This window comes from Lathamus discolor, chromosome 2 (assembly GCF_037157495.1).
Source record: "Lathamus discolor isolate bLatDis1 chromosome 2, bLatDis1.hap1, whole genome shotgun sequence".
NCBI lineage: Eukaryota > Metazoa > Chordata > Aves > Psittaciformes > Psittacidae > Lathamus > Lathamus discolor.
The window spans coordinates 157,025,208-157,048,534 of record NC_088885.1 but is presented as its reverse complement, the minus strand read 5'-3'; the positions used below and the strand labels follow the sequence as shown (position 1 = coordinate 157,048,534).

Genomic DNA, 23,327 nt, shown 5'->3' with positions numbered 1-23,327 from the left:
CCTCAGGGATGCCGCTGCTGGCAAGGAGGCTAAGGCCAGCTATTAACTGCTAGACAGAGGGGATGAGGAGCAGCAACATGGCTCAGATGCCCAAATTGGTGATGCTCTCAAGCCCCAAAGGGACAAAAATAGGTGACTCGATCCTTCAAGAGGGTTTGAGGACCTTAAGATCTCCTTCCTCGGAAGCAGCAATTATCAGATGAAAGGGAATGTCTTCAACCAGGCGTTTTGGAGCATCTGGTTTGAATTGTGCACGTTCCTTTGGGGAAGCGGGGAAGGCTCTTGTTGGGTTGGTGGCTGGTCAAAGCAGAGGGAGTCCTTCAGGGGATATGGCTGGTTGCTTATGAAACACATTTTGACACCAGGAGCGATTTCCACATCTCTCCTCCTTTTTGCACTGTGCTGTCAGTAACTTCCCAAAGTGCTAAAGCCGGATTCCTGGGAGGGCGAGGGGCTGTCCCCACACCAAGTGCTGTGTGTGGGGATGCACATGTGGTTTTCTTTCTCCCTTTTGCCCCTCCTCGCTACAGAGGAGGCATTGGCATGTAATTATGACCGGCTTTAATCCAGCCAGACCAACTGTCTTTCTGGCAAATGCAAATACAATAGGAGCCAAAGGTTATTGCACGCCCTAAATAAAACCATTACAGCCCCAGGGCCTCACCCAAGCCCAGTAAAGCATCCAGAACCGGCTCAGTTCAGTTTTCCTCAGCCCAAAAGACTTGGTTTGATGGAAATGACCCACAACTTAGTGGGTTTTGTCATAGTTCCCCCCTGCAAAGCCACCTGCATGCTTGTGGCCACCGTGGCACCTGCAGGAGCACCACATCTGGCCAGTGTTAGTGAGCCCAATGTAGGACGTGCTTGGTGCAGGGTTTTCATGCCAAAATGATTGGTGGCTTTAATTGGAACCAGAGGTGGGTGAGGGCATGGATGTGCACCACCAGCAGCCCGGCACGTGGCTGTAACCAGTGTCTACATGAGCTGCTAGTGAGATGCAACCTGATGTCCTGCCCATTGTGGGATGGATGGAGATGTCAGGTACTCCTGACAAGGTCCTGCTTGGCCTGGAGGAGCCACCCAGGAAGCAGTGCATCCCACTGGGCTTTTCTTCCAGCTGGTGGCCTTCCTGGACCTTGATAGGCTGGAGAATTGGGCAGAGAGACACCTAATGAGGTTCAACAAGGCAAGTGTATGGAGGAGGAACCCCAAGTACCAGCACAAACTGGGGCTGACCTACTAGAGAGTTCTTCAGTTGAGAAGGACCTGGGAGTATTGGTAGATGATACTCTACAAGGCTGTTGTGGGGTGCACTAGGAGGAGGGTGGCAGCAGGTCGAGGGAGGTGGTCCTAATGGTGAGGACACATCTGGAGCACTGTGTCCGTTCTGGGCTCCTTAGTACAAGAAAGACAAGGAGCTATTGGAGAGGATCCAGCGGAGGGCAGAAGGATGCTCAAGGGTCTGAAGCATCCCTTTTATGAGGAAGGACTGCGGGAGGTGGGCCTGTTTAGTCTGGAGGAGAGCAGGCTGAGAGGGGATCTCATCAATGTAGATCAGTATCTCCAAGGTGGGTGCCAAGAGGAGGGTGTCAGACTTTTCAGCTGTGCACAGTGATGGGATGAGGAGCAACAGCCGTAAACTAAAACACAAGTTTCACCTCACCAGGGGGGCCTTCCAACCATGATTCCATGATCCTGTAGTGCTCTGAACCGGGATTTACTCTGAAGCCTGGGGGAATTTAACGTTCTGTCCATGAGCAAATACAGCCCAAAGTGATGTCAATGCATGACCTCAATCCAAACCCCAAGAAGAGGTAAATATTGCATCACACTGAGCATACCGTACCTTTTGCTCCAGTCTGAGAAGCTCTGCCTGTGTCCACCCTGCTGCAGGGACCAGCCAGCCCAGGGTGGAGGTATATGGTGGAAAAGGCTTTCTCCTCACCACCCAGTTTAATTATGGGTGTCTTGGCGTTTGCAATGTGGTGGACATTGGTCCTGCCCCCATCCAGGGCCGCTTTGTCCAAGGAGGAGGAATTGTGTTTCACAACCCGTCTTTCCAGGCTCCCACAAGATTACTGGAAGGAGAGGAATGTGCCGGGGAAAATATCCCAACTGCTGTTAAAAGGCACAAGCTTTCTCTTCCCCTTTCCGGGTTGGCCATTCCTTCTCATTGGCAGCGCTCTCTGGAGCCAGCCCCGTGTCACCTCCCCGTGTCACCCTGGGGTGCCTTTGCCCTCCTGTGTGCAAATAATTGCAGTTGTGATAAGCAGGCTCTTGTATGAAGAAACTCTTTGCTTTTCCCTTACTGTGCTCGCGGGACAGAGCTCAGACAGAGCTTTATATCTGGACAATAAATCTCCAGGCTCTCCAGAACACACCCTCCACGCGAGGCACTAATGCCTCTTAAATAATGGGCCTGCCAGATGCTTGTTCTGTCTGGGTGGAGAGCGCACCAGCCAGAGGCAGCATCTGTAAATCATTTGCCAGGAGAGCCCAGGGAGCCTCAGGCAAATCCCTTTTGGCCAAACCTCTCAAATCACTGGGAAAGTTTCTGGGCTACCTGGAGCGGAAGCATCTGTGAGCTGCAGCATCCCGTGGTCCTGCGGTGGAAGATGCATCCCACATGTGGGAGATTGTCTTCTGGAAGGCATCAAATCCTTGTCAGGCAAAGGCTAAGGTAGCCCATTTCATTGATCTTCCTCTTTGTGTCTGCTGATGCTTTAACATGCTGGGAGCATCAGATGGTGAGATGTGGTTCTGTGCTGTGGAGGGCACTGGGGATGCTTGGATTGGTTTCGTATTGGGTTATCTCTTCCTGGGTGGTGGGATGTGGAAAAGGCTGGAAGTGGGGATGGCTTTCTGTGGTGTGCCCTCTCTGTTGGGTCTTCTTTTGGAGCTCCATAACCCCAGTCCATGCGTTTGCCTTCAGCAAGAATAATACCGGGTTCTCTGCAGAAGATCTTGTTTTATTTAGGGGTGATGGCTGCACTGTTGCACTCACCCTCATTTCTCTCCCAAGCTAACTACAAGCCTCTTGGACTCTCTCAGGCAGCTTTGGCAGGTGCTTTGCTTTTCTAGCTTCAGTGCCGAGGAGCCACAACCGTGAAGCCTTTCCCCAGCTATTAGAAAGCAGTTACTGTCCTTGTGCATCTTTCCATGCCGGAAGCTGGTAAGTGGATGGGTCCTACACAAATAAACTTCTCGAGGGCAGGGAGTCAAAATATCCCTGGGCTTGTCTGGTGGAAAAAGGTTAACCAGTGTGAAGCCTGTAAACTGCTGCTGACCTAACTTTGTTGACAAAATACAGTGTTATTAACTGGAGTTGCAGGCAAACTGCTTGGGGCTGTTTAGAAGGGGCTTGTCCATCACAAGGACTGAGATCTCCATGGGAGAAGATCTGGCTGGGCTCTTTGGAGATGCCCCTCAGGTCTTGGCCATGGCTCTGCTTTGGGGGTTTGTTGCTGAGGATGAGCTGTGCGGGGGTCTCAGTCCCCACAGTGACTACATGAGTGTGGGGTAAGTTGACAGTGGAGCTGTGGCAAAGGACAGGAGGAGCCCTCCAAGAAGTCAGGCACCAGGTAGCTGCTTGAGAAAGAGCTGAAATGGGCTCTGTTGATGTAGTTTCATGTCCCTGCTCATGGCCTGAGGGTTGGAACTAGATTATATTTAAAGGTTCCATCCAACCCAAATTGAATCCTGTCATGGATAAGCATTATTGCCCTGGCAGGAGCAACAGCTTTATGATGAAGGTGAAGTACAGGAGTGTGACTGTGTTGCTCCCAGAATGACCCTAAATCTCAGCAGCTGCTGATGGCTGTGTTGGCATTGGAGACATAGGCCAATGCAGCACTTGCTGGGTGCATTGTGGTGCCCAGTGACAGGACGAGGAGCAGTGGCTGTAAACTAAAACACAAGTTTCACCTCAAAATGAGGAAGAACTTATTACACTGAAGGTGGCAGAGCACTGGAACAGGCTGCCAGGGAGATTGTGGAGTCTCCCTCTCTGGAGACATTCGCAACCCTCCTCGGCACATACCTATGTAACCTGCTCTGGGTGGCCCTACCTGCGCAGGTCGGTTGGACTTGATGACCTTCAGAGGTCCAGGCTCATTAAGCAGATGATCTGCAGAGCTCCCTTCCAACCCTAATGATTCTGTGACACTGTTGCCCTACTGTTCGCACAGCCCAGTGACTTGTTTTAGGCTGTAGCAGGGCAGTGGTTGGTGCACGGCCATGGGTTCCATCACAGCACTTCACAGAATCATAGAATAGGTTAGGCTGGAAAGGACCTTAAGATCATCCAGGTCCACCCTCCCTGCCATGGGCAGGGACACCTCACGCTAGACCATGTCACCCAAGGCTCTGTCCAACCTGGCCTTGAACGCTGCCGGGGATGGGGCATTCACAACTTCCCTGGGCAACCCATTGCAGTGCCTCACCACCCTCACAGTAAAGAACTTCTTCCTTATATCCAACCTGAACTTCCCCTGTTTCAGTGTGAACCCATCACCCTTTGTCCTGTCAGTATAGAGAAGAGCTGCTGTTGTGGTAAGCTCCAGAACCAGCTTCTCCTACCACGGCTGGAAAGCACCAGCAGCTCATGATGAGCTGCTTGCTTCCCTTGACCTGGACACGAGCAGAAAGCCCTCACTGGCTCTAATCCAAGACAGAAGCTTTGGGAATGCTCCTTGACAGCACGACAGCAAACGCTCATCTTGAGCATCACCGATGCTGGGAGGCTCTTGCCCAACAAGCCTGCAGTGAAGCCCATCCCATTGCAGGAAGAGCTTGCCTTGGGCTGCAAGGTTTCCTCACTGGCATGACTGAGCATGCTGGAAAGCACCCTTGGTGAATGCCAGGGTGGTGGAAATCCATCTGCCAGCAAACACACCTGCCAGCGTGTGTCCCACCATGCTTTGAGGAGGTGGATAGCACCCAGTGGAGGTGGGCAAAGGGTTTGTGCCTCAGTTTTCCTAGAGAGCTGATAATCACCTCCAAGGTAAGGTCAACCTTGGAGTCACGTTTAGGAGAGGTACTCATAGAGGTGAGCCAAACAGCTGAAGTCCCCTCTCCTGGAATGCTCAACTTGCCTAACTCAAGTTGTGCTGTGCAAACATGACCTGAGGGAGTACTGCATCCAGCTCTGGAGTGCTCAGGACAGGAAGAATAGGGACCTGTTGAAGAGGGTCCAGAGGAAGGCCACGGAAATGATCAGAGGGATGGAGCAACTCTCCTATGAGCAAGGCTGAGAGAGATGGAGTTGCTCAGCCTGGAGAAGGCCACCTTATTGTGGCCTTTCAGTACTTAAAAGGGGCCTATGAGAAAGACGGGGAGGGACTTTTTAGCAGGGCCGGTAGTGATAGGACGAGGGGTGATAGTTTTAAACTAAAACAGGGGGGATTTGGGCTGGATATGAGGAAGAAATTCCTTACAATGAGAGTGGTGAAACACTGGCACAGGTTGCCCAGAGAGGTGGTGGATGCCCCATTCTTGGAGACATTCAAGGTCAGGCTGGATGTGGTTCTTGGCAATCTGATCTAATTGAAGATGTCCCTGCTCATTGCATGTGGATTGAACAAGATGAACTTCGGAGGTCCCTTCCAACCCAGCCCATACCATGATTCTACGATCCATGCACATGTTCCTCTTGTGCAGCTTCTCAGCTGGGGTGAAGTGGCCTCGGCGATGGAGCAGTCCATGGGCAGGAGTTCGGAGCAGCTTGACCATTGCAGAGCAACCGTGGCAAGCGGCCCATGTTTCACAAGTGGGGTTTTCCCATCAGGCTCTCCAGCTGCTATAAATAACAGGAAGTGTTTTGTCATTTTCTGCTCTGGAGAAGGTCAGCAGCTGAATGCCGTGGTCTTTGGAGCTTTAATGAGGTCGAAGATTTATGTGGTATACCCAGAAGTCCCCCTGGGGCAGCCTGCCTGGGGCTGTTTGGCTCCTTGGATGGAGGAGTCTTGAATGCCAGCCTTTGACAGAGTTACCTTAGCCACCCTTTAGATGTCAGGTCCTGCTAAATCCTTCATGTGCTCCTCATCTCTCAGACTTGATGTTGCAGCAACCAACTCTTGGGTTGCTGCAGAGCCTGCTTATGAGAGGTTTGAACCATCCCCTGTCTGCAGTAGGGAAAGCTGCTACTGTGGATGCCAGGATGGACACAGAGACACCAGCCAGTGGTAGCTGTTGGAAGCTCATCTTGCAGCTTCCCTGACTCCTCAGCACTTGGTATATTCCACTTACAGTAGGCAAATGCCTTGAAGTTTCCTTTTGCCTCCTCCATCAGGGAAGCTGGTCCTTCCTGAATCCCTCCAGGGGGTGATGGACCAGCTCTTTGACTCTTGGGTGGTTGGTCTGTGATGGAACAAAGAGTCCCCAGCAAGTGGCACAAGGCTTTGAGCAGCCCTCAGTGCAAACTGATATTCTAGCTTTTATTCAAATGTATTGGACTTGCATTTTCCCCCCAAACCACATAGTCAAGCTTTAGGTGAAGCTACCCATGCAGTGCTCTGCCACCTCCATTACTGGGATGTGCTCCTTGTGCTTGTCTCCTTCAGCTGGTAGGATGCTGCCAAAGCTCTTTAAGGTTGTTGCTCGCCATCTCCATGCCAAGGACTTTGCTTAACACTGTGGTGCCATGGGTGGTTGGAAGGGTCCTAAAGCATGAAAACAGTCTCAGCAGAAACAGATTGAAATTACCTGTTTCCAGTGCAATTGATGTATGCAGGAGTTATCCTACCATACCTCTTAATATAGGGAGGCGACTGCCCCATGCTTGTGTCAGAGTCAACATAATGGATGGGGAGATACCTGCAGAAGTTGGTTTGCTCCACACACATGGAAGCTGCCCTTTCTCTCTGCTAATTAGAGAGGGAACAAAGTGCAAAGCCTGCAGGGTGCTTGTCTGGGTCTAGCTGCCATGGAAGAAAGTCATGCACACCTTCTCTATCTGGTGGCAGCAATGGGTCCCCTTGGAGTCATGATTTATCATATGTTACATCCCCACCTCCTCTCCTTATGGTTTACCTGGCTTTTGCTTGCCTCAGGATGGAAACCCAACAGATAAGTGGGAAGATCCATCCCCAGGACTTTGCTCAGACATCTCAACAGCTTTCCTGGGTCATGGAGAGCCGCAAGCATCACGTCTGTGCCACCTGTATCCCCCGCAGCCATGCAGGGAGGAGACAGCCACTGTCTGCCTCTCTGCTTCCCCAGCAGATGCAGGAATGCTTTGGTGTCTCTGCCCTGGCCCTGAGCTTCTAGCACCAGGATTAGCCACCAGCCAGTCCCCTCCACTGCCTCCAAATACATCTAAACCCAGGCAAGTCCCTCTCGGAGGAGTTCCGGCATTCCCCTTTTGTGGAATAGGGGTTAAAAATAGCTTCTCCCCTTGCACCTGCCCTTCCATAGCCAAGACTGATTTATTTTTACAGCCCTTGTGCTTGGCTCCTCTCCTGGGGCGCAGAGGACAGAGACAAGTAGATAAATGACCCATATCAATGGTGCGGAGAAGGCAGGCAGCATGGGAAGCGCTCTCACTGCACATGGGTTGCCATTCCCACCCTAACCTCTCCTTCCTCTTTCTTCCCATGGAACTGGTGGAATCACCATCCCTGGAAGCGTTCACAAACCATGTAGGTGAGGCCCTCAGTGACGTGGTTTAGTGGTGGCCTTGGCAGTGCTCGGGAACGGTTGGACTTGATGATCTTAAAGGTCTTTTCCAGCCTGGCTGATTCTGTGATTCCATGATTCCTATAACCTCATGCTTCAAAACCAAGACAGAAGTGCCAGCTGCAGGGATGGTCCTTGGGAAAAATACGGGATTATGTTCCTTTTTGCATTTTTAGACTCTCCTTCAAGGGACAAGAAGTCTGCAAGCATTGAAAATGGAATTGTGTGAGCATTGCATTGGTTTCTAAAGGGGTTTGGGGTCCAAGTTAGCACCCCCTGTGCAGGTCTGAAGCATCAAAGGAAGCATGGCTTAGCCCTGTTTGTTTTTTGCACATTTCATGAGCTTTTTTTACTACATTTCAAGCTTATTTTAACACACGTGTATACAAGAGCAGGCTTATTTCTAAGGCAGAATAGCTGCCCTGTGTCCTTACCTGACTTAACTGTCAAGGCAGCAGCTTTTTCTTTACTTTTTACAAGCAGAGTTTAAAATAAACCCCTGTTTTGCTGTGTGCCAGTGAATCTGCCCAAGAGGAGGTCAGGGCAGGGTCTTGTTTTCTGACTGTAAAAAGCTTATTTTGCTTGTTTTTGGAGCTTCCTCTTAGCAGCCGTCATTTTAAGTTAATCTGTTAATGACAGCTATAGGTAAAAACAACCTCATTTCTATCCCCCAGAGTGCTGGCAAGGCTGCATTGCCAAAATCCCAAAGTACCCAGGCTTCCCAGCAAACAGCGTTTGGGAACTTTCCATCAGTAAAGTGGGATTTGCTGGGTGACCCATTCAGTCCAGGTTCTTGGCATGGATTCTGGCTTCCAGTCCTCCAGGGAAATACATGAGAAAGCCTGATCTTGGCATTTTCTGCTTGCCCCAGGGGAAGGATTTCATTCTTTATTCTTGAGTTTAAGCGTATGAACTGGCAACGCACCAGCCCTGTGACAGGGAGGTGAAGAGCACCTTATGGTGGTGCTGAAAGGATGCAGGTCGATGTTGAAGTATGATGAGATGTTGTGTGTGGATGTTGGAGAGGGGCTCTTCATCAGGGACTGTAGTGATAGGGCAAGGGGTGATGGGTTCAGACTGAAACAGGGGAAGTTCAGGTTACATCTAAAGAAGAAGTTCTTTACTGTGAGGGTGCTGAGGCACTGGAATGGGTTGCCCAGGGAAGCTGTGAATGCTCCATCCATCAGTGTTCAAGGCCAGGTTGGACAGAGCCTTGGGTGACATGGTTTAGTGTGAGGTGTCCCTGCCCATGGCAGGGGGTTGGAACTGGGTGATCTTAAGGTCCTTTCCAACCCAAACCTATTCTATGATTCTGTGATGTTAATGGCAGGATGGGGAGGGTGAGGAGAGCCCCAGGGAGCTGCTAATTTGCATGAGAGCAAGGTGAAGCTTTGACTGTAGGACATAGAATTCATCTTGCACAAGGCACATGGGTCTGGTGGGTATAAACTTGAAGACCCAGGAGGCAGGGGGGTGAGCAGTTGCCATTTATAACCAGGAAGGAGCTGAAGCAGACGTGGGTAGGGGTTGAGTTTCCACCCAGAGAAGCTGTAAACCAAAACCCTGACCACTGGGGGTTATTTAAAGACTCCCACAGTGTTTCCTGCAATGGGAAGGTGCTTGGCCCATGTTCAGGCTGGGCGACTGCTCCCCTCAAAGCCAAATAAACAGCAGCCACTTGAACTTTCCACTGCGTGGGCTCGGCCAGATGCCTTGTCCCCGGGCTGTGACAGTGTGCCATGCCTCAGATGGGCTTTGTGGACAAGGTTTCTTGAAGCATTCAGGGCAATGGCCTTTTCTTGGGGTTAAAAGCTACTTTTTCTGTTGCATGAAGGACCCCAATGGAAGAGTTTGGTGCTGCTTGGAGCTGAGAAGGGGCATCTGGGAAGGCAGATCTGTGTCTCCAGAATGGGCTGGGATGACCTATATATGGGTCTGTGTCCTTCAGTGACCCTGGGCAGGGCAAAGACAAAGGAAATTATATCCTTTAATGCTAGACATATACTTTAGATGCTAAGTTTCCTGAGAGGAGCACAATCCCAGTAGCCAGGACCAGGAATCATGTCTGTCCATCAAGGCATGTCAGGGACGAGAGAGTGTGGCGATTCATCTACTGGATGTCCATGCAGGTGCCAGGGCATCAATGGTGGGATGCCCATGGTGATGCTTCCGTGAAGGTGCCAAGCCATCAATGGTGGGATGCCCATGGTGATGCTTCCGTGAAGGTGCCAAGCCATCAATGGTGGGATGCCGATGGTGATGCTTCTGTGAAGGTGCCAAGCCATCAATGGCGGGATGCCCATGATGATGTTCATTGACTGGGGAGGTTGAGGTGGTTCTTTCCACCCTCTAACCCTTCTGTGACAGTTGATGTGAGATATTAGGCACTTGTCTATATGTATTTTGGTGCTGTTATTGAGTTGTATTTAACATGGTGCATCTTCCTCCCCACTCCTGACCCTTCCCTGGTGACCTAAGATGTTGCAGCAACTCCCATGAACCCTGCGGTGGATGGATGCTCCATCCCTACATCCAACAGCAACCCCTCAGCCTGGGAACTTTTGCAAGACTTGGCAGCGGGGCCGTTGCAGGAGTATTTCACACAGGACCCAAAAATATTGCTGTCGGTGCAGCATCGCTCGGCCTGAGCGCGGGGTCAGGTCCCTCAGAAATCAGACTGTTGACGAACAAGCTTGAGCGTATTCGACCGTTTCGTCTGATTTTTCTTGGACTCCAAAGTTTCCAAGGGAGCCAAGAAGCTGGCTGCTCCTCTTGTTGACTTTGCAGGCCAGAAATACAGCCGGGTTCAGTGAAATAAGGAAGCTTGAGTTCTTGTACTGGTATAGCAGAGAAGGGAAAAAGCTCAGTTTGGGGAAGCTCATATCGTAGGATCATAGTTAGGTGTCCACTTCAGACATAAAAGTCCAAGGTGGTGTGCTCCAGCTCTGCCACCTGCACTTAGGATCAAGGATACTAGGCGACTGGATATAAGGAGTAGTTCTTTACTGTGAGGGTGCTGAGGCACTGGAATGGGTTGCCCAGGGAAGCTGTGAATGCTCCATCCCTGGCAGTGTTCAAGGCCACATTGGACAGAGCCTTGGGTGACGTGGTCTAGTGTGGCATGGGTGGTTGGAACTGGATGATTTTAAGGTCCTTTCCAACCCTAACTATTGTATGATTCTGTGATGATCACTCAGGCACAGGGCAGCCCCACAATATCCAGCTCCAGGTCCAAAATCATTCCATGACATCCATCTGGATTTCTAGCAAAGCAAATTCAGGGGTATTTCTCTCAAGCAAGGTCAACAATGGGTCCACGCAGGCATTAGGGAGTGCAGATACTGCGCAGATACCATGCTAGTACACATCAGCATTGACTGGGATGAGAATGCAGACTTGAAGCAGGAGCAGAGCATTGCTTTAAACTGCAGATGAACTCTGAGATGTCAGTGAACTCGAAGCAAGCCCACGTTTCGGGCCAGGCTGGCCGTGAATCAGCTCTGGAAACTGAAAGGCGAAACTTTCTGACTTCAGTTCAAGTTATGAACTTATAAACTCCCCAATTATCTGGTTTAATGGACACGGGCCAGAGACAAACAGTATTCGAGGCGAGCGTATGGGGCAGCTTCCTGAAAATGAACTCATTGGAAAAGGCGTGATTTGGGGACTGAAAGTTTGACTCAGAATCTTGTGTTTTAACAAGCTGGGTTAATTCGACATGAATGTATCTTGCTATGGATCCCCAAGCTGCTCTTGAGCATCCTCCATCCCTTTACTGCTCATTGCTAAACTGTAGGAGAGTGATAAATCACTTCTAAAAATGAAGGTTGAAGAAAGTAGCACATTTGAAGCCCATCTAAATGACGGCAAATGTGCAAAGTGCTTTTGCTCAGGAAAGCCACATAATCTTACTCCTTTCCCCCCATAATAACAAGCCCAGGCTGGCAGTGAGTGATGGGCAAGTGCAGGCAGTGGGGCAGCCTATGGCCTGGCTTTGCTATTTCATGGCACACTTTGGAGTGGGGTTAGAACAGGGATTTCCCATGTGTGGGTGCAGTTTTTATCAGCACATCTTAGTCCTGCGGGGTTTTTTGCAGATGCTGTTCCAAAATAAGGCTTCTTGCTCTCTGTTTCCCTTTATAACACTGATTTATTTTCTCTATTACTTTATAAATGGCTCTATGTTCCCCACAACTGTCTTCAGGCATTAAGCAAATTGGAATATATATGCCTGCAGCTCTGCTAGAGATACAAACACAGAAGAGGTGTCACACATGCAGCAGGGCAGCAGTTCCTCCCCCAAGCTGCTAAAATTGGCATGTGCTAAAGTCTCATTGAGCTGCTGTTGCTTTACTGAAGTGGATGGGCCAGGGACTGGGGTTTTATCAGTGCCCTGGCATCAAGGGATGCATCCATGGTCCCAGCTGCTGGAAATCGTCCTCATCCTTTTGGGGCTGTGGGTGCAAGACAAGGGGGGATGCTGGTGAGTTGGTGATGCTGTCACCAGCTTTGGAGGCAGCAGTGCCCGTGATGATGCTCCTGCCCAGCTCCTGCCTGCGGTTGTGCTGGTGAAGTTAATCCAGCGTTAATCCTTGGCAGTTACCAAAATCTCCTATTCCTACCCCTGTGCAAGACTCGTGCCAATCCCTTGGGTGCAGACCTGCAGCTAGTGCCCCTCTGTGGTTGAGTTAGGTGAAGGCTTCACTGGTATGTCATAGAATCATAGGATGATTCTATGGTATAGGTTGGAAAGGACCTTAAAGACCATTCAGTTCCAAACCCCCTTGTAGGGACACCTCACACTAGACCATGTCACCCAAGGCTCTGTCCAACCTGGCCTTGAACACTGCCAGGAATGGAGCATTCGCCACATCTTTGGGCAACCCATTGCAGTGCCTCAGCACCCTCACAGTAAAGAACTTCTTTATATCTAACCTGAACTTCCCCTGTTTCAGTTTGAACCCATCACCCCTTGTCCTATCACTATAGTCCCTGATGAAGAGTCCCTCTGCAGCATCCTTGTAGCCCCCTTCAGACACTGGAAGCTGCTCTGAGGTCCCCACGCAGCCTTCTCTTCTCCAGGCTGAACAGCCCCAACTTTCCCAGCCTATCTCCATACAGGAGGTGCTCCAGCCCCTGATCATCCTCGTGGCCTCCTCTGCACATCCATCACAATGCAGATCACTGCAGTCCTGCAGGCTTGCAGAGGCTCAGCCAGGGAAGATGTGAGTCCAGCTTCATGGGAAAGGTCAGTCAATGTCTCCAGTCCTTCACAGAAACCTCTTGGCAAGGTCCCCAAAGTCCTTCAGGTGCCACCATTGGGTGGAGCAAATGCAGCACATGAGTAGAGCTGAAGGGAAGTCTTTCTATTGTGCTTCTAGTAAATGCCTGGCCAGGGCATGCTAGTGACTGTGGAGAGGATGTACTCCATCTGATGAATGACACTTACTGTAGATCTGGAAATGGGGTGGGAAGTGTTCTATCATTAAGCTGATAGAAGCAAATGCCAGGGAAATTCCCACCTGGGAACACGCAGTGGAATTTCTCACCATTCCTTGGTGTTTAATTACAGCATTCATTTAGCAGCCCTTGGCTGTCTGTCCCAGTCCCTGCGCTGCCCATAGGGCCATGCCAGTACTGCTTCTGTTCCCAGGGAGACACACTGGGAATGAATCAAGCTGGAAATGATCTTTTTTTTGCTTCTTTTCTTGGTAAGAATTCTCCCAAAGTGAGATCAGCTCCTGGGTGCCTTCACCAAGGTGGCTTTTGGCATCTCAATGCCCTCATGCCTTGTGCTTGACTTTGCACTGTAGTGGATGAGCCCCATGCCCTGTCTGTGCTCCCTTGGGCTGGACAGCAATGGGACAGCCCATCCCTGGGCAGGTTTTGCTGTTGGTTGTCATGCGTGGTGCCAAATTCAAATTATTTCTGAAATAGCAAAGCATCCTTTGTGCTGGCTGCTGAGTACTTGATGCACAGCACCTACAGGGCACTGCAGAAACACAGAATCGTGGAATGGGCTGGGTTGGAAGGGACCCCCGAAGTTCATTTTGCCCAATCCACATGCAATGAGCAGGGACATCTTCAATTAGATCAGGATGCCAAGAGCCACATCCAGCCTGACCTTGAATGTCTCCAAGAATGGGGCATCCACCACCTCTCTGGGCAACCTGTGCCAGTGTTTCACCACTCTCATTGTAAGGAATTTCTTCCTCACATCCAGCCCAAATCCCCCCTGTTTTAGTTTAAAACCATCACCCCTTGTCCTATCACTACCGGCCCTGCTAAAAAGTCTCTCCCCATCTTTCTCATAGGCCCCTTTTAAGTACTGAAAGGCCACAATAAGGTGGCCTTCTCCAGGCTGAGCAACTCCATCTCTCTCAGCCTTGCTCATAGGAGAGTTGCTCCATCCCTCTGATAATTTCTGTGGCCTTCCTCTGGACCCTCTTCAACAGGTCCCAGATCTGTAAATGCCTGGCCAGGGCATGCTAATGACAGTGGAGAGGATGTACTCCATCTGATGAATGACACTTACTGTAGATCTGGAAACCTTTTTAGTTTAAAACCATCACCCCTCGTCCTATCACTACAGGCCCTGCTAAAAAGTCTCTCCCCATCTTTCTCATAGGCCCCTTTTAAGTACTGAAAGGCTGCAATAAAGTCTCACGAAGTCTTCTCCAGGCTGAGCAGTAGTCTTGTTTTTCTGCTAAGATAGTTAAAATAGCACAGATTTCAGCGTGGGGCCAGGTATATCAACAGGAATGTGCATATTTTGTTGGTTCTCCATACCACAGGGAAAATGATAGAGCCCTAAATCGTAGAAGTAACTGGGTTGGAAAAGACCTTTAAGTTCATCAAGTCCAAATGTTACCCCAGTACTGCGAAGGCTGCCACTAACCCATGTCACTGAGGTCCTCATCTACATGGTATCTGGATACTTCCATGCGTGGTGACTCCATCTCTGCCCTGGGCAGCCTGTTCCAATGCCTGAGCACCCTCTCAGTGAACAAATTGTTTCCTAATCTCCAATCTGAACCTCCCTTGGCGCAGCTTGAGGCCATTTCCTTTTGTCCTGTACCTGGGACAAGAGACCGACCCCAACAACCCACACCGGTGCCGGGTATTTTGCGCTCCTGCCATGTGTCTGTAGATCTTCCTCAGTGTTGTGTTTTCTGTTTGCTGCAGCCTGTTTCTTTAGGAAGCAGCAGGAAAAAGGAGAAAAATCCTCCCCGGGTGCACCTGGGACAGGATGCTGCCCAGCACTCTAACCCCTGACTGTGGTGCCCCATGGTGTAGCTTTTTGAAGCCCACGACAGCAACTCCATCGCAGTTGAGATGCTTGGAGTATCACTGCATTGGAATGAGACTCGCTGGGTTTGCCTCTCTTGTGTCTTGTGTGAGGAGCCTTTTCCTTGCACAGCAGCTTTGGCTTTTTCCTTGTTATTGGAGTTGCTTTTTCATTCACCTCTTCTGCCTTTCCCCCACTGAGAGATGTGCATCTCCAGAACCATTTACTATCATCAGTAGCTGGCTGTTGGCTTCATCAGCAGTGCTAAATTTGGGGTTGCAGCTTAATTTACCATGGGAAAGCTGTTTGCTTTCAGCTTGATGAGAGCCTGCTCCAGCACAGCAAGGGTGGCCAGGAAATGCCACCCACACCAGGGTGTCAAAACGCTTCTGAGACCATCCTGCAGCAGGGAAACCAAGCAGAGCCGGAGCAGCTTGCGTGTCTCCAGGCCATTAAAGCTTACCCCTGGGGCTGGGGAGGATGTGCAGAGCATGGATGAAACACCGCATCCTGCCTGTCCTGTCCCTGCTGGATCCGGCTGTAGATGCTGAGGAAGTTTTCCTGCTTAGCAGGGTGGGGAGGCTTCAGATCTCAGTCTTTATTTCATTTTCAGGTGATAAAAGCCCAGCGTGTCTGAGCAGCCAGCGCCTTCAAACGCTTCCCTTGCTGCAGGGAATTTGCATTTCCCTAAAGGTAGCACCAGCTCTATGCAAATATCCCGATGAAACGAAGTCAAAATGCTCATGAGTAAGCGTTTGTGGGCATTTCTGGAGCAGTCAGGTGCTTTCTTGCAAACCTTTCAGTGTTTCATAGAATAACAGAATCATACCAGTTTTGTTGCTGCTCTTTGGCGGGGGACATTAGAATCATAGAATCATGGAATCGTTTGGGTTGGAAAGGACCTTAAGACCATCCAGTTCAACCCCCTGCCATGGGCAGGGACACCTCACACTAAACCATGTCACCCAAGGCTCTGTCCAACCTGGCCTTGAACACTGCCAGGGATGGAGCATTCACAGCTTCCCTGGCAACCCATTCCAATGCCTCACCACCCTCACAGTAAAGAACTTCTTCCTTGCATCTAACCTGAACTTCCCCTGTTTCAGTTTGAACCCATCACACCTTGTCCTATTGCTGCAGTACCTCTCCAGCATCCTTGATGAAGATCCTTGATAATGATAAAGAGTCCCTCTCCAACATCCTTGTAGCCCTGTTCAGTTACCGGAAGGCTGCTATGAGGTCTCCACGCAGCTTTTCTTCTCCAGGCTGAAAAAATGCCAAGGCATTTGCTGGCATTTATAAAGCCGCTGCCCGAAATCCTTCTTGTGAATGACAGCAATAGGATTCGATGACTGTTCATCCTGGGTATCAAAAGCAGTTCATTTAAGTGAAAAGAGGCACTGGCATCTCTGCAGTTTTCCATCAATCCTCTTTTAGGTGGTTCTGCCTCAAACAGCATCCGGGAGCAGCCTTGGCATCCAGAGCATCACTGCGTGGCAGCTGAGGCTGTGATTTAAAACGTGCTCATCCGGAGTGCCAGTAGCCTGCTTTCTGCTTCTAGTTTGCAACCCAGAAGGAAACCGGCTTAATTGTAATGGGGGAGCCTATTTTTGCAGTCTGGGACCACTTCCCAGGCTGCAGCATTGTAGGAGTCTGGTGTTAAGGCATTTTCAGTCCATTTTTGTAATGCTCAGAGAGTCCTTTTCCAGCGTGGTGTTTAAATCCCTTGGTTAATCTTGAATCCAGGTTGGACACCACCTGGTGAAGAGGCAAGCTGGGTGTAAGACAATGTGGATACTGCTAGGAAAGGGCCACAGTGCCACCCTAGCCATCGGGGAGTCATAGAATCATAGAATGGATTGGATTGGAAGGGACCTTTAAAGTTCATCCAGTCCAAATCCCTGCCATGGGCAGGGACACCTTCCACTAGAACAGGTTGCTCCAAACCCCATCCAACCTGACCTGATGGGCAGCCACAGCTTCTCTGGGCAACCTGTGCCAGCGCCTCAGCACTCTCCTCATAACAAATTCCCTCCATATGTTCAACTAAACCTATCCTCTTTCAGTTTAAAACCATTCCTTTTTGTCCTGTCCCTAGCAAGAAGTCTTTTGTCTTATAAGCTCCATTTGTATATTGAAAGGATGTGATGTTCCCAGAGCCTTCTCCAGTCTGAACATCCCCAGCTCTCTCATCCTTTCGTCATAGCAGAGCTGCTCCAGCCCTCAGAGCATCTTTGTGGTCTTCTCTGGACCCACTCCAACGGGTCCATGGGTCTGTCTTGTGATGGCAACCCCAGAGCTGGACCCAGGACTGCAGGTGGGGTCTCACCAGAGCAGAGGGAGGGAATCCCCTCCCTCAAGGTGCTGCTCACGCTCCTTTTGATGCAGCCCAGGATGCGGTTGGTTTTCTGGGCTCAATTGCACATAGCCAAGTCATATCCCATTTATCATCTACCTGCATCCTGAACTCCTGTGCAGGGTTGCTCTCAGTGCATTCAAAATACTGGGGATTGCCCTGTTCCACCTGCAGGACCTTGCACTTGGCCTTGTTGGACTTCATGGTGTTCACATGGCCCCACTCATCAAGCCAATCAAAGTCCCTCCAGACGCAATCCCTTCCAGCTTATCAACCGCACCACTCAACGTGGCATTTCATCCCTTTGATCCTTTATTTGAAGGAAAACCACCTTTATTTGCTCTGTAAACCCGCAGGCAGGGGACACCTCGGTGCTGCCAGCTCAGTGCCCCTTGGTTTGCGCAAGAGCAGCAGCAGCTCGGACCAGTTTGTCCCCGTTGCTGGGGACCAGTTTGTCCAGTGCAGTGGGGTAGGAGAGGGCACAGCATCAGGCCATGCCTGTAGTCCTGCATCCAAAACTGTCAGCTCGGAGGTACCCACGTTTGTCCCTAAAGCCTTGCTGATGCGTTGCTTTGCAGAGCAGTGGTCCCAATACAACCAGAGAGCTGTGCCATGGATCTTTGCTGGAGATAAGGAGGTGTGTGGAAGGGGTTTGCAAGGAAAACCTTCTCTGGAGGACCTGGATTCAGTGGGATGAGCATTCCGGGGTTCTGCAGAATGCCTGGGCACTGTCAGACCCTGCAGCATCCCATGAAGGACAAGGGATACCCATCTCCCTGTGCTTGCTCCATGGCTTTTGGTTATCCTGGCTGACACCCACTGTGTTTCCCCTGTTGTCTCTCTGTTGTTAGTAGCCCTCGAGAGCACTTATTACCTGCATGCAGCATCTCTGCCCCATCCTGTCGCCATCCCCATCATGCCATGGAGCACTATTTCAATGCTATCGGCAGGTCAAAATCTGCCCTTTGGGTAGACTGAGTCCCCTGGAGCCCCTTTCTTTGTCAACAAACATCCGTCAAAGCCACCGCAGCCAGTTGGTGTTGGGAATTGAGCAAGACATCAATGACACAGAAGGGGCTGCAGTGCCCTTTGGTCAGCGCTGCTGTTGGCTTGATGAGGAGGTAGGACCAGGCGGTGTAGGGACATCTCGTGGTGATGTAGCCATTAAATGGGGAAATAGATTTCCAAATAGATCTTGCTCTGCCCATGCTCCTGGTGCTTCTTCTGAAAGGAATTGCTCCCTCACACCACATTTTGCCATTCAGGCACTTGCCACAAGTATTAAATTTACTAAATTCATTAAAGTCAATTTAAATTCAGTAAATTCATTAAATGCTGCAAGAAACCACAAGAAAAGATGAGATGTTCAGCCATAACAGAGATTTGAGATGGAAGAGCCACATAGCAGTGGCAGTCATCAGGAGGGGACCACTGCGGTCAGCTTGCCCTCCTTATGTGTGTTTTGGGGCAAGGAAAAGCTGCTTTGGGAGTTTTGTCTTTCCAAGAATGCTCTTGGACAAGGCAGGAAGCCTGGAAATACCCCATCAGATGCAGAATTGCTGCTTTATTCCCTGATTCCTCTGGCCAAAAAGAAATCCCTGAAGGATGCAGGGAGCTGGCCCCCAGTATTTGGGGTGCTTGACATCCCTGTGCATTAGGCACCGGAGCGTGGGGACCAGTTGTCCCCAAACACCCGAGCCTTTCACCCCCCCTATAAAGCCCGTCTGGGGCACTCCCTCTGCAGATCTGGGATGCAGCCAGCCCGAAGCCTCCTATTACTTTTCCCTATGGATTTGGCCTCTCTTCCACCTCCTTCTTTCTTCCTGACCCCCCTCTTTCCCTGCAAACCCAAGCCAGGAAAAGCCTCTGACGTCTGCACCCTGTGGCTGCTGGGGGAAGGCAGCAGAGGGGATATCCCGGATCATATAACCAGGATCTCACTGCGAATGGCGCTGCCCATGGGGTGGGAAGGATGGGTGGGGGACTGGGTTTGGCTGGGGGGGTCCTTTTCCCCCTGTGCTGAACAATTGGTACCTTTGTGGGGGTTTTATGAGCTTTTTATGGTGGCTGACTAGGGATGGAACAAGAGGAAACGGCCTCAAGAGGTTTAGATTGGATATTAGGAACAATTCCTTCCCCAGAGGGTGCTCAGGCATTGGAACAGGCTGCCCAGGGCAGTGCTGGAGTCACCGTCCCTGCAAGTATTCACACACCATGTAGATGAGGCCTCAGTGCCATGGGTTAGTGGTGGCCGTGGCAGTGCTGGGAAATGGTTGGACTGGATGATCTCAAAGATCTTTTCCAACCTGCTTGCTTCTATGATTTCTATAACCTCATGCTTCAAAACCAAGGCAGAAATGCAGCTCCAGGGATGCTCCTTAGGAAAATAACAGATTATGCTCCTTTTTGCATTTTTTAGACCTCGAATTCCAGCTGCTTGGAGGTTGCATGTGTGTGGAAAACCTGAAATTGCAGCTAAAGGTCTGTTCAAGGTGTGCCTGGAGCATCTTGCATTTCCTCTAGCACATTGCCCATGAGCAGTGGACAGGAGAGGCAGCCCCAGGACCAGTGACTGTCACAGGCATCTTTGCATCAGTACAGGGTCAATGTCCCATTGTGGTCATGGACTGCAACCAAAGCAGGTGAGGGGGAAAACAACTCCAAAAGGTTCGTTTTGGGTACTTTCGCGCAGTGCCCCGGCTTCTTCAAAGAAAAAAGCTGCAAATAAGAGCTAAAAAGGGGTCACTCATGTTACCAGGGCCCCTGGTGCATTCCCAGCTTGCACAGTGCTGGGAAGACTGTTTTTTCTTTATCAAACTGTCTTGCTGGCTCACCCTGCCCATTCCTTCCTCTTTACCAGTCTTCTAAGTGCTTCCTTCTGGCAAATCTCCACACCAACATCATCCCAGCATCTTTCCCCGCTCCCTAAATGCCGTCAAACTCCCTAAATCTGACTGGAGCTGTAAAATCAGGGGCAGTGCAGCTCTTTTCTGCACATTCACATGTAAGCCAGCATTTACCGTGTGCCAAAAGGGATGTGGAGGAAGATGCATGACCTAGTTTATCTTGCAGGTGCCTTTTGTTGGGCTGCCAATAGGTCCCCATCGCTCTCCCTCTGCACCTCTGCAATTGTAATCCTTGCTTTGCTCAGAAAACATCCCCTGCAGCAGAAGAAACAACCAAGACAATAACCTCTAGAGGAAAAGCCCCACAGCACTTCCCTGGCAGATGGTCCTTGGTGCTGCTCCACTCTGCTGCCTCCCCCATGGTTCCCAGCCGGCTTTTCCAGCACATCCCATTCTGCTCTTTCCAGCTCTGCACCTGGAGCAGGATGTGCCGGTGGCTGCTTAAGCCTCTGCCCCCAGATGCCGGCTCCTGCGGGGTGTTGTGTTTCCGGCACTCTCCTCCCGGATCTCTCCCGTTTCCTTCCGTGCGGATGCGGCCAGAGGAAATCCCAGCACATGGGCTTGTCTGTGGCCGGGCTCCGGCTGGGGATGGCTCTGTGTGCTGGGACCAGTCCTCCTTGGCAGTGGTGGTGATGGTAACAGTGGTAGTGGTGCTGGTGGGCCCCCTTATGTGCAACCAAGCCTCTTAGACCTGCTCATTGTGGTCATACTTGGCAGTGGTAGTAGGTATGTGCAGAACTGATACATGGGACTACTCAGAAACTTCTGTTCTGGTCTGTTTTCTACCCCTCTCCTCCTCTCCTCTGCTCTTGTGAGCCCCCACTTGCAGCACTGGGTGCAGTTCTGGTGTTCTCAACGTAAGAAGGACATGGAGCTGCTGGAGCAAGTCCAGAGGAGGCCACGAGGATGATCAGGGGCTGGAGCACCTCCTGTATGGAGATCGGGTGAGAAAGTTGGGGCTGTTCAGCCTGGAGGAGAGAAGGCTGCGTGGGGACCTCAGAGCAGCTTCCAGTGTCTGAAGGGGGCTACAAGGATGCCGCAGAGGGACTCTTCATCAGGGACTGTAGTCATAGGACAAGGGGTGATGGGTTAAAACTGGAACAGGGGAAGTTTAGATTGGAGATAAGGACGAGGTTCTTTACTGTGAGGGTGCCCAGAGAAGCTGTGGCTGCCCCATCCCTGGCAGTGTTCAAGGCCAGGTTGGATGGGGCTTGGAGCAACCTGGTCCAGTGGAGGGTGTCCCTGCCCATGGCAGGGGGTTGGAACTGGATGATCCTTTCCAACCCAAACCATTCTATGCTTCTATGATTCAGGGTAATAGAAATGCCTGATGCAGAGATGGGATTGAGAGCAGGCAGAGCAGAACTTTATCAGCCATAAGGGGGAAAGGGCTGGTCGGTGTCTTGCTATGTCAGCTGAAGGCAGGAGAGAGGTCGAGTACACGTAACACAGATGGGTGTTCTGTTAGACTATTCTGAAGGTGAACTTTGAACGTGAGATGTGCTCACTCGGGAGATAGCTATATTTATATAGGGGTCAGGTACATATTGTCTGGGTAAGAGCCTTTGTTCCGAATCCTGCTGCTGAAGCCCACGTGGAGCTTTGGCTCTGCAGAGCTTCCTTTTCCTTTGTTGCTGTGTATAGGAAAACCTGACTTCACCAGCTGCATCCCGCTAGCCCAGGGACCTGCAGCAGTAGCCATCAGATCTGCCCACCTCCAGCCAACCCCTTTCATTGACTGCAGTGAAGACCTGGCCTTTAAGCAACCTGGTCTAATGGAAGGTGTCCCTGCCTGTGGCAGGGGGTTAGAATTGGATGAGCTTTAAGGACCCTTCCAACCCAAACCATTCTATGATTCCATGATTTATTTTGCCATCAAGGTGCTGGGAGGAAGAGCAGCCTCATCCCTGTTGTTGTAGGCTCTGTTGCTTGACAAAGCCAATGTACGTGTAATGGTGCAGACACGCTGCAAAGGAATACTTAGGAGAGTCCCATGAGCCCCTCCACTTTATTGGGGTGTAAGCAGGGTTCTAATAGCTTGGTCCCCATCCCCTTCATAGCATTCTTGCAGCACCAGAGTGCATTCACCCTGGATCCTCGCTGGGCTGTTGGCTGCAGAACTTCTTGTGGAAGAACCAGGTATTTCCACAATCACGGCAGAAAGCATCACTGTGGCTCACATGGTGTGTGTGTCTTTTGGGGGCTTTGCAAGGAAGAAGCCCTCTGTGTCTTATTCATACTTGGGGAGATTCAAAGGCAAGCATTGCTGCTGAAGCTTGGAGTTGAGCTTGCTCATGTTGGAGCGGCAGTGATGGGTGCATTGTGGTGAGGGGATCCCCATCACTTGCTATCCTTCGTCATGGCAGGTTATTAATATTAGCAGAAATAGGCCTTTTCCCATTGTTCTGCCATGGTTAATATGGTGACACTGGGGATGATTTGTGGTTGAATATCCATTAGGGATTTATGGGTTTGGGGCTGCATTGCCGGGATGTGCGTTACCAGAATACTTGAAACGCATCCACTGGAGAAGAGACCATGTGGGAAAGGAGCACTCCCTGTTCTCGTACGCAGGCGGTTCCCACTGAGCCTCCGTTACTGGCAGTGAGCACATCCAAGCAATAAAACGTTACATGGGATGCAGAGTGCCAATGGAGCAGGAACTGTGTGGTGGATGATGATGGGGAGCCAACCACCGCTCCTGGTGTGTGATGCTGGCAGGTTTGAGGTTGGTTGGAGGGGGAAAAGGTGGGTTTTGCTGCTTTTCCTTGTGCGCTACAAGCACCTCTCATACTAGTGCATCGAGGCCGAAGGGGCAGAAGGCAAGATGTTGTTGAACACAGCGGAAGCTGAAAGAGCCAAGAGCTCAGCCCTCCCATCCCTTTGGAGGGTTTTGACCTCCTTTTTACTTAAAGTGAATGACTAAGGAAGGAAGCAGCTTGCTGAGGGGGTTGCCAGCAGGTTTTTCTTGGGAATCATTCACTCACCAGGTTGTTGGCTCCTTTTGTGGCTGTGCTGACCCACAGCTCAGTGGCTGGACCTATAGGAGCCACACAGCCAAAACCAGCCCCAAATTGCCCTCAAGAAATGACATTTTTTTACC

At 50.7% G+C, this 23,327-nt stretch overlaps 1 protein-coding gene across 7 annotated transcripts in view; it reads left to right on the top strand.

The window, feature by feature from the left end:
- PTP4A3 (protein tyrosine phosphatase 4A3) overlaps window positions 1–23,327 on the top strand; it is a 45,528-nt gene that overhangs the window by 10,854 nt on the left and 11,347 nt on the right. The window contains exons 1-2 of one of the 7 annotated variants that reach the window (XM_065669035.1): window positions 2,270–2,680; window positions 3,052–3,172. The exons of 3 other annotated variants lie outside the window; for them this stretch is intronic. The gene's annotated coding sequence lies outside the window, so the exon portion shown is untranslated. Of the gene's footprint in view, window positions 1–2,269; window positions 2,681–2,726; window positions 2,748–3,051; window positions 3,173–21,071; window positions 21,169–23,327 lie in introns of those variants that run through there. 3 more of the 7 variants (XM_065669034.1, XM_065669039.1, XM_065669037.1) reach the window with 3 other exon arrangements.